The sequence below is a fragment of the Amborella trichopoda genome, chromosome 3, assembly GCF_054954075.1.
Source record: "Amborella trichopoda isolate Santa Cruz 75 chromosome 3, AtrichopodaSantaCruz75HAP2 v2.0, whole genome shotgun sequence".
Classification (NCBI taxonomy): domain Eukaryota; kingdom Viridiplantae; phylum Streptophyta; class Magnoliopsida; order Amborellales; family Amborellaceae; genus Amborella; species Amborella trichopoda.
The window spans coordinates 49,606,331-49,618,561 of NC_142338.1; positions in this window are offsets into that span (position 1 = coordinate 49,606,331).

Below are 12,231 nucleotides of genomic sequence, written 5' to 3' on the forward strand. Positions count from 1 at the left end.
CAAATGACCATTTTTTTGGAGAAAATGGCCTGAGTAACTAAAGAATTAGATTTGACTGGCCTAATTTTTCTAAGAAATACTCATCTGGTCAATTTTAAGTGGATCTGAAAATTTTAGTTACAAAGTATTGTTTTCTCTAAGCCGTATATGTAATTCCTAATTTTTCTAAGAAATACTCATCTGGTCAATTTTAAGAGGATCTGAAAATTTTAGTTACAAAGTATTGTTTTCTCTAAGCCGTATATGTAATATCAATATATATATATATATATATATATATATATATATATTAATCACATTTTCTCAAAGAAATGTGAGGTCTCTATTCAATATGGATTGTTATTTTTTTAATGCTTTTTTATGCTATGTTTTATTTTATTTTTCGAAACTCTCTAAATTTTTGCATTTGGAGAGGAAGTGCCTCTTCAGTGAGTAATATATTGAACAATAAAGATCAGCCTACTAAAATGAGGTTTCGATATATGTGATCAAAGTACCAATACTCATTCCTATTACTTATTGGGAAAGCTTTCTATGTTCTTACTACAGCATAGAAGTTCTATCCTCCCTCTTATTCAAACCTCTATTTTTTAATGGAGGGTTAAGATTGGCCCCATCACAATGTCACGTCTCTATGCTATTTTATTTTTATTTTTTTTTCTATAAACTATTTTGACACCAAATTTTGGAAGTCCATTTCTCTATTAAACTTGTACTAACAAAAAATATAAAAAATATATATTTTCAATAAAATAAAATGATCAAAATTTCTTTCAAAATTTTAAGAGTTATTTTGATAATTAATTTTTATCAAAAAATTATTGTTAATATTTTGTATAGTTGCGTATTAATGAGAAGATGGCACATACCAAATTTCATATTCAAAAAATTTGTATTAAAAAAACTAAAAATAAAATACTTTGAGACGTCGGATCTAAGATCAAACAATGAGTAGCTCTCTTGATAAAAAAATACGGCTGGATGGTAGGGGGAGGGTAGAACTTCTATGTTCTAGGGGGAACTTAGAAAGCTCTCCCTTACTTATTTACCTCTAAATTACATTTAAAGAAAAATAGGACATTTTCTTATGAGTTATTCAGGCGGTTTGGTAATTGGATTGCATAATGATATGATGCGGTTCTCACTGGTTTGTGATCAAAGTAATCAAGTGGGCTCCTTGTAAGGGTGTCGGGTACGTGGCTTTCTACTTAAAAAGGTGTGGACTGTAATAATGAAAATATAGCAATGCCTGGTCCTAAAGGGTTCACATTGTACATTTGTCTTCTTAAATATAACACCCATTAAGAGGTTCTATGATTTAAATTTAATTTTGCTTGTTGATTAATAATATTGCTTGATTTCTAAAAATATTCTGATCGTATTTTAGGTTTCCAGAATTTAACTTGCTATACAATAATTCATCTATCAAAATATCTTGAAATATAGTCGCTTTCCATGAAAATATGAAACCAGTAAGATATTTTATAGAACGAAATATAATTTCTAATATCAGTTGACATCCTTAAAATTGACAATCCTAAAGAGTACATAGTTTGATTTTTGCTTGAAGTTGCGGGAACACATTGTGATTTTTTTTTTTCGTGGTAGAGTAGTTCATGATTTATTGCCATTTTTTTCTTCTTCTTTAATTTAACATAATACATGATAATATAATAAATATATTATATATTATATTATGTAATATTTTTTTATATTATAAATAATAATTTTTTTTCTTTTAAATTTTTTTCAGAACCCCATTTATGTTTTGTACATGGAGGTCACAATCATCTTTGTCCTTTAAATTTGAAAATGGCTGGTTGTAAGAGTATCATTGAATAGACACAGTTCTAAAAAAAAATTCCTGGATTTTGTGATTCACACCAAGCCATCCAATTTGACATTTAATGAGTGAGAAGGATACAGCCTTCATGTACTACATATATATATATATATATATATATATATATATATATATATATATATATATATATATATATATATATATATATATATATATATATATATATATATATATATACTATTATATTGTATAATATGGTAACAATATGTTATACAAATTATATGATATTATGCTACAGCCTAATATGTTTTACAAAATTATATTATATTAAGCACTTGTATTTGTTTGACACAAACTTTTAAATGTACACTCTTTTCATTCTAAACAAAAATCACAAAAAAGAAAATTGTGAAAAAATGCTCTAGAAAGTTTTCATTCTAGCCCAATTAATATAAGCCATCCATTTTATTGAGATGGTTAGATGTAAGCCTCAGAAGGATTTTTTTATTCCCAAAATTTTTATTTAGCGTTATCATCATTAGATTAATAATGCTAAAAAGGAAAAAAAATGATTTTGAATTTGTTAAGGCCTAGATCTTGAATTCACCAAATGGACGGTCGAGATTCATTGTTGGATGGGTACTAATTTTGACCATATCTAAGGTGCAAGTTGAATTTTGTTTTTTGTAGGATTGATTATGAGGATAAAAAGAATGTGTGTGCAAAATTTGGGGTCATACAAATGCCAAAAATATAGTTTTGTAGAGATGTGGTTGCATTATACTACGATACAACTATTGCATTAGATCATTTCCCATTATATTAAGAACCATATCATATAGTAGCTTAAAATAAATTATACATATTGTATAAAGTATTCTATATAGTAATATGAAATAAATTAGAGAGTATATATTGTATTGTAATATAATATAATATAATATTTTTAAAGGAAATTCAATTTTTTAATAAAACATGGTTTGCACCTCCAAGTTTACCCTTTTACCCTATTAACTCTATTTGTAATTCAAAATACTTATAAACTTCAACATATTCTATATTAATTGATAAATTTCTCAAAATAATACATTCTTAGTTAAATTATAAATCTAAAGTAATTAAGCTCTCAAGAACCATTATTACGATTTTTTTTAAAATTTATTCATTACTTGTGTACGAATAACTAGTGGAAGTGAGTTTTCAGTGACAATAAGGCTACATCAAAGGTTAGCATTGAGCCCATATCTCTTTGTTTTAGTTATGAACAACTTAACTAGATACCTTTCAGGATGAGGTAGCGTGGTACATGTTGTTCACAAACGACATAGTTTTGATTGATAAGACCCGAAACGGCATCAACACAAAATTAGAACTTTGGAGGAATGCTCTAAAATCCAAAGGTTTTAAAAGTAGTTGGACTAAGACATAGTATATGGAGTGTAAATTTAGTAATAATAGGAGTAGAGGAGAAGAGACAGTTAACATTGACGTTCAGGAAGTAACAAAAAAGACCGCACTTTCGATATATTGGATTGATAATCTAGAAAAATTGAGAGATCGATGAAGATATCACACACAGAAATAAAACTGGGTGGGCAAAGTAGAGATGTGCAACTATAATTTTATATAATCACTGCATACCACTGAGGATGAAGGGCAAGTTCTATGGGATATCGGTGAGACCAGCTTTGCTCTATAGGGCGGAATGTTGAGCAGACAAAAAACAACATACCCATAGAATGAGTATAATAGAGATGAGGATGTTGAGATGGATGCGTGACAAGACAAGAAGGGATAGAATTCGCAATTAATCAATTCTAGAGAATTTAGGCGTGGTACCAATAAGAGATAAAATGAGAGAGAGTAGATTTAAGTGGGCTGGCCATATGTGACACTAACTAAATGCAGCACCTGTTAAGAGGTACAAATTAGTTCAAGTGAAAGAACTGAAAAAGGCAAGGGGTAGGCCGAAAAGAACGTGATTAGAAGTAGTTTGAAAATATATGGGGACTTATGGCCTCACTAAAGTATTGTCTTTAATAGAGCAAAATGAAGAACTAAGATTCATGTAGTCGACTCCAATTAATTGGAAAAAAGCTAAAATAATGATGATTCATTATATATAGGTAGAGTATGGTGTTAGCCCGCTCGCTAACAGCTACAGTAAATGCCCAATGATCTATACTGAATTTGGGCCAATCCAATTGTCATAATTGTATTTCGTATTTACATTTGATTTTTTAATAAATGCAATTCACTTGAAATTTTGAGAATCTACTCTTAAAAAATTAGTGAACAAATAAAAATGTTTTAAAAATAAATTGATCAAAATACCCTTTAAAAATTACAGGGTTATTTTGATCAATATAGTGTTTATGAATAATTGTTTTAATTTTTTTATTTGGTGCACCTTGATGAGAAGAGTAGGCGCTCCAAATTTTAATATATTTGAATTTGTAAAAAAAAAATTAAAATTAAAATTAAAATATGAAATACAATCATGACTATAAGATCAGCCTTGATAATGAAACTATTTGCCTTTAGTACGAGGAGGTCACAATTATTTTTAACCATCCGATATGAAATCTAATAGCTTGGATATCTCACAAAATACGAGGAAACTTCTTTTGAATTTTGAGCTTGGTGAATGACTCCCGATCATCCACGTATATAGTTTATATGACCCTCGATCTCTGCCATTAGATCAAAGTGTTTTATTTTTGATCTTTCTTAAATAAATCATTTTGAAGCGAAATTTGGGGCATGCATACATCTGATAAAGGTGCATATGATAAAAAAAATTTAAAAATAAAAATTTTCTATTATAAAAATTACCAGAATATCCTTAAAACTTTTATGGTCATTTTGGTTATTTATTTTTATGATTTTTTTCTAGGTGTGCCTAAGGAGATGGGACACCTAAAATTTCAGCCAAAAGGTTTTACAGAAAAAAATTTTAAAAAATCAAATAGTTTGTTGGCATGATATTATGATATGAGTAATCTTAGCACTCAATTCAAAAAAAAAAAAGTAAAAATAAAATAGTGTTTTAGTGTGACATTGTGACATGAACAATCCCAGCCATTGATCCAAATTTAAAGGCTCCAGCATTAGAAAACACAAAATATGTATCTCCATCAACAATGTTGCGTCTACTCCCTATATATAAAACAATAAATAATAATAATAATAATAATAAATCAGAAAAACTTCCAAAACAAAATTAAGACTATTTTCAATCAACACCTCCATAGGATCCATTTAAAATAATTTCACCTTATTCCAATGAATCTTTGTAGCCAATCAATTTAACTAAAAGTATTCCAATCTAATAAAAAACTTCTCTCCTCTACAATATTTTTTAACAAAAACGAAAAGCTAAATATCACCAAACCGTATTCTAATCCAATAAAAACTTCTTTCCTCTATAATATTTCAAACAAAAACAAGAAGCTAAATGTCATCAAAATTCCCAATCCAAAACCAACAATATTTGTCAACAAAATTCCCAATCCAAAGCCAACAAGAACAGAATAAGAAGTATGATAAGAAGTTGGCGACAGTTGGGATATCCAAAACCAACAACAACGTGAGAATAAAGATGGAGAGGATTTAAATATAAGTAATTTTTGTTCAAGGTAAACCAGTTCAAAAATAGAGAGGATTTTAAAGAACGATAAACTGCTCCAAATATTAGAAACAAAAACCAAGAATGTGCTTTCTTGTTGTTGGTAAAGAAGTTACATATCTGCACGAATAATAGTTTTTTTGGCAGATTAAGATGACTGAATCAAAACCCATTAATTTTATACACAATTATTCAAAATTATGAATGCCCTATTCAATGAGTAGGGTGGGAGAGAATGAAATTAGGATTTATATATAGAGAATAAATTTTGAAAGTCATAATCTTTTATACGATAGGGGAACGTATGGTTGATGTCCTAGTGGTTCAGAATTCAGATATGATGCATTGAAGTGAAAACAAAGACAACGGGGAATGACAACCAAAAGGCAAATTACTAATGTTTAAAAGGTGTATAATAAAGCTAAAAAGCCTCAGTTTATCAACTGATAAGAAGGTGTTTAATCAAGAGAAAACTTGCAGTGTTCTCTAATTTCATGCTGAGACAATACGCCATTGAAGAAAAAAAGCCAATAAAGTAGTCTTTTCTAGAGAGAGATAAGCCGGAATGAAAAAGAGAAGTAAAGAAAAGTCTTTGTGAAACAATGGTTAAACATGATGATCTCTATGGATAGAAACCAATTGATCAATAAAACAAGAGGGAGCATAGAAATTCCAAGAACTAATAGAAGGCAATGTACAGAGTTTAGCATGCATGATCCCATGGAAACGTAACAACTAAACATCGAAGCAAATAGAAAATCGACAAAGTAAGCTTTTGTACAGAAAATAAGGTAATACTTAGAAAGAGTGAGAGAGGGGAAACAAGAAAAACTGAACTTACATCCGAGACAGAGAGAGAGGTGAGGGACTCTGTGAAATTCCAGAGATGCCAAATGTATACATTCAATAGAGCGAAAACGAAGGAAATCGTTTGCAATAAAAGTTATTAACCATTTATTCATAAAAAGAGAAAGAATCACTGATAATTGTAAAGGATAATTACGCATCTGATTACATGGAAATATAGGATATATTTATTGGAATATATTGTAAATTCTTACCAGGAGCAGCCATCATGGTAGTTGCTTGCAACGAGCACCAATAGTGAAGAGTCGACTATAGTGTTATAATGAAGAAAATACAGTTGTTTACAAGAAGCAAACCATAACAATATACACAAGATAACCACTGGTGGGACAGTTGTTGCAGGCTTAAGCTAAATAGCATTTTTTATCATTTTGTGATTCACACAACACATGGAAGTACCAGGCCTATAAGTAAGTTTTCACTAGCATATGGAAGGGAACCACTAGAAGGCTGTTTTCACTAACATGGAGACGGACACTTACAAAGGCTGATTTTCCACATATGCGAAGATGAGATTCTTTGATATGTTGGGTTTATGTGGCCTTTAAAGGCCTTATGAGCGCTTGTTGTAAAATGAAATGAGATAGTGGAGCATGAACTCAGTGTGAGTGTGGTATCTCGTAGACCATAATACTATACAAACAATGTTTGCTGATACCGGATTGTGTTTGATGATCTAGGCCAGTCGATTGGGAAAAACTCATGTTACTTGGGCATAAAGAACCAACCGATAAAGGTTCTAATGGGTTAGCCTTTGATGAGGGCGGAGAATATGCCTGGATGAGTGAGTCGAAGGACTGTGTGACCCTTATGTGTGATGGTGGCCTACAGAGATAGGGGCCAAAGCTTCATCCATGTACCATCACACGACATGCATATCGATAGACCGTTCGAAAAAGCCAAAAATCCACCTTTTAAGGTGAAGCGTATGTATATGAGAGATACCCTTATGCACCATAAGAGCTGTAGTCGCATTAGGTCTAGGTGACCTTGACTCGTCTTTAGGGGAGGACCTGAAATCCACAGACTGGGATTGCGACCCCTTGGCTCATCGACAGGACTTTGGTGACCCGCTAATGAGCCCCTGCTTGGACTGTGGGTCATGAGAAACGTTGGGTCAGTCTGATAAAGCAAGTATAGTCTGTAGTCCACAATTGAAGGTGGAGTGCCCCATGATTGTTGATTCCTAAACAATATGGGTCATTTTCCGATCAAATTAATTTAATTATGTTTGTTTTATGATGAAACTTATTTTAAGATTATTATTTGAATTTTTATGAACCCCTGGATATTTTATTTATAATTTTTAGATTTATAAACTTAAAGATATTGATTTTAGAATAATTTAAATATTGAAATAATATTCCAAAATCTTTTTATTAATTTTAAATATATAAAAATATCATGTACATGGGCTCACCATAATTCTAAAAAAGTTGGGCCCATGAGTGCCTCCCTTGGGTGACACGCCCCACCCTTATTCTCTTTCCTAGTTTTTGGTGATATGGCATGTGGTCATATGGTTGGAAGATATTGACTAAATATTGACTTGATATATCCACAAAGAATTTGTGGAATTTTGATTAGATTTAATTTATTTAATTTTTATTGATAGGAAAATAGTTTAGGAAACGGGATAATGATTCATGCACCTTCCATAATGTTGATGACCCATCTATGAAATGGATGACTCAAATCTCTCACCCCACAAGTCACCCAAGATCAATGGTTCATATTCAGTCTCACAAGAGGCAAGCTAAGAAAAACTTTAAGAAACCCTAATCATATTAAAAGCCTATAAAATCGGATTGTCTTTACCTAAAAATCTCTACACCTTATATTTGATCTCTCTCTCCTACATTGTGAAAGAGCCTAAGGGTTTACGTTATAGAGTTCTTCTCTCTCTTATCTCTCAATTATGAATTTATTGCTAAGGGTTTTAGGGTTTATCAAAAAGATAATGTAGCTCTCTCAAACTAAGTTGTTAAGAGAATTCACTTAGGGTTTGAATTTGTGATCAAAGGGGTTCATGTTCTATTAGTGTGGTTTGGACTAAACTTGCTTTCCAGGTTGAGATTGAAGGTTGATCATTGATCTCGCGCCATCGGATGGGAGTGACTCGTTATGGGGTGTAATAAGCCCGCCGAAGGTAATCTTCGGCACTCTTCTTTTTGTTTCTTGTAATCTTATCTTTTATTATCAAGCATAGTGCATAGTTGTTTCAATGGCATCACTCTTCCTTTTGTTTCTTGCAATCTTATCTTTTATTATCAAGTATAGTGCATAGTTGTTTCAATGGTATCAAATTGTTAAGATCTTGATTTTATTGTTATGTTGTTTTATTTTGAAATTTATCTTATTGTAATAAATACCACCTGTAAGTTAACTTTTGCCAAAAAAAAGAGGTGAATATATATATATATATATATATATATATATATATATATATATATATATATATATATATATATATATTCATCTAAGATTAGGATACAAACCTTACCAATTTGATTCACAAGGACAATACTCAACTGATGCTTTGTACGCATCACTCGCTGAAAGTACATACACATATACATCGTGAGGAAGCATCAAACGTTTGTTTGCACACATGATGATAGAAAACATAATATTGAAATAGATAACTTCAATATGCTCGTCTGTCTATTCTTTAATAAAAACTAAGAACTAAATGATTTTTACATTTATATAATTCCTATCTAGAACCCAATTATTATTACATATATATAATTCATATCTAGAACCCAATCATTATTACAAATGGAATTACCCAATCATATTCAAAGATCAAACTTCAAACCTATTTTTTCTTTGGTAGGTATCTCAATCATATTCAAAGATCAAACTTCAAACCTATTTTTTCTTTGGTAGGTATGTTTAATCGTTTTTTTACTACCAACCAACACGGGACCTTATCAACATCCAAACACACGATACATGTGAAGAATCACACAGCAAAAGTGAAGACTTAATGGGTACCGAAAACATGAAGGTCATGTTTAATGCATTACTTAAAATTTAATGGACTCCAACACAAGAAAAATGACTGAAAAATATGAATGAAAGAGGGGCGGCAAGGGTCAAGGTGTCATTCAAACGCTGGTAGGCCTTGGCCGGTGTGGTGTCTAACTTTTAAAAAAATTCATTATAGCACCAAGCAAGTCTACTTACATACCAATTACTTACCAAACAGCAGCATATATAGTCCTTAAGATATAAGATAAAACACAATTACAACTCAATTAAAGGCCAAGAACCTACTCTTACTCTTGCTTGCACCAACACTTCTCTACCATTCAATTCCAAAATAGAGATACCAATTATAAGACAATGTTCATAACAACAACCGCAAATACAATTATTACATTGAAACAATTACACAGACATCTATGCTACAAATTTGACGCCCTATCTGAACTTTTTCTTTTAATAAAACATGTAATGTTATTTTTATGGAACTCGGCTCTACAAGGTGTGGAGTCAGAGTAACTCCGCCAGTTTTAAAACCATGTCTAGCCCAAAGCCCAAGGACTCTCTCATTTGTTATCTAAAATTCAATTAAAAGTCATTTCCATCTGCTCTTAAAATTCTGTTGTTCAAATCTAATGATAAAATTTTCAAAAAAAACTTATAAAACTCTCTCTTATTTATCCAAATTATTATTATTATTATTATTGTTTTTGTTAGAAAACAAACAAGAAACTGGCCCATGACGAACGACATTGTTTAGCTTATAAAGCTATAAAAGTCGAGTAAATATGGGAATTCCCACAAAACAATGTAACATAGGGCCTTTCGGGTTAATAGTAATGGGTAGCTGCAAGAACTTTGACAATCCACTAAAAGTGGTCTCAAAGAAAAGGGAGAATACAACAAGTAGGTTTATGAAAATGATTGACAGGTTATCAAATAACATAACAATGCACCAGCTCGCACCCATCCATGGTCCGAAAGACTCATATATGTCCACTTGGCCAAGTAACTCGGTTTTGGCCCCGAGGCAAGTTTCTGAGTTGACCCTTCATACGTATTGTTATAAAAAAATGGGCCGAGTAACTCGGTTTTGGCCCTTGTAGAGGCAAGTTTCTGAGCCCAACGGCCCTTCATAAATATTGTTATAAAAAAATAGAAAAGTATTAGAGATCATTTATCTTTGATACAAGGCGGTCACAATTAATCTTGACTATTGCATGTGAAATTGGGTGGCTACATTTATAGCATTGACCAAGCTCAAAGTACAAAATAATTTTTCTCGAACTTTGTGACACATCCAAGCTATCAAATAGTGACATCGTTGTATCAAAGGTAAATGGTATCACAATATACAATTCCTAAAAAAAATCAAAGTTTTATTAAAGGGCTATGTTACGGTGCTCGCACTATAGAGTAATTTATCATTATACTCAACAAATTTGAACACTTATATACTCTTGTTTTGTATATAGAGCGTTTTTTTAGTAAGGATATTTTTGGCCATTAGGATGGGTATGACCTCATCCATATGAGGTGGGTAATGTTATACCCATGTGGATGACATCACACTCCTCCTAATTATCAAAAATACCCTTATTAAAAAAAATGCTTTAAAACGTCATACGCCTCCTAATTACCAAAAATACCGTTATTAAAAAAAATAGACGTCACACCCCTCCTAATTACAAAAAATATCCTTATTAAAAAAAATGCTTCATGTACAAAACAAGGGTAAAAGTGTCTAAAATTTATTCAGTACAATGATAAATTACTCCATAATGTGAGCACCCTAACATAACCCTTCATTAAATAATCACTAATAAATGAGTTAGAAATACAATTCAATGATTTTTATTGTTAGGTGAGGTTCGAATAAGGTGCCCACCTTATACTATACAAGTAAAGCGTGCTACTAAATTTTGTCAAAAAATTCAGTTCTTGTGTTAGAAACCTTGCACTACCTTGAAATCCATGTTCAATTCTAATTATGAAATTCAAAATTTCATAAACTGTGCAGATCGAGCAGATCTCTAAACACCTAAAAATCTTGAAAATAGACCACCGAGATAAAATTGTTACAATATGTAATATTTGTAAGACTTTAAATTCTTGTTTTCTTTATATCCATACATCTTGAGGTTGAGATGATCAATTTGAAGGTTTTTAAGATTCCTACTCGGTAGGCCCCTACCACCGAGGCCCAAATCCCCGCTAGGGAAGACCCAAATTCATTATCACTATAGAGTAGGGGCCCAAATCCCCATTGATTTACCTTTTTATTTTTTTCCTAAATTTTTATGTATAGAGAAGAGAGAAAGGAGAGTGTCTCCTAAACCATAAGAGAGAGAGAGGGGGCTACGTGGTTCTTATAAGCCTGGGGGAAGAGTCAAGACTTTCTAAACTATCAAGACCCTGGTATCTATCGTGTGGGTTTCAAGCTTGGGTGCATAGAGCTTAGAAACATTGAAAACAGCCTCTCTATTTTCTTATATCCCGAGGACAAATTGCCCTTCTTATGCACAACAAATAATTTATCAAAGGGAGGCAAATATCGTCTTGAGATAGCGTTTCAGCGTGCCCTGAAAATAAGAAGAGTTCAAGCTTTCATTTTTGCAAATTGTGTACTTTTTGCTGCCCCATTTCACCCAACAAATTTCCAACATATTTGTACAAAATATTTCTTGTGCATATCTGTAAATGTAACTACCAACATATAAAAACATGAAAACAAATTGAAGTAGCTGAACTTGTAATCTACTAGTCGATCGGCACTTAGGCCAAGACAAGTGACTCCTGGTCTGTTTAACTTTGTCCATGCCCCATGTTTGTAGGCCATTGATACCTTATCTGGCTCTGACATATCAGCCGCAAATTGCTTAACATACTCTCGAATACGCATGTTGATCACAAATCCAAGCAACATAATCAACTTATAATT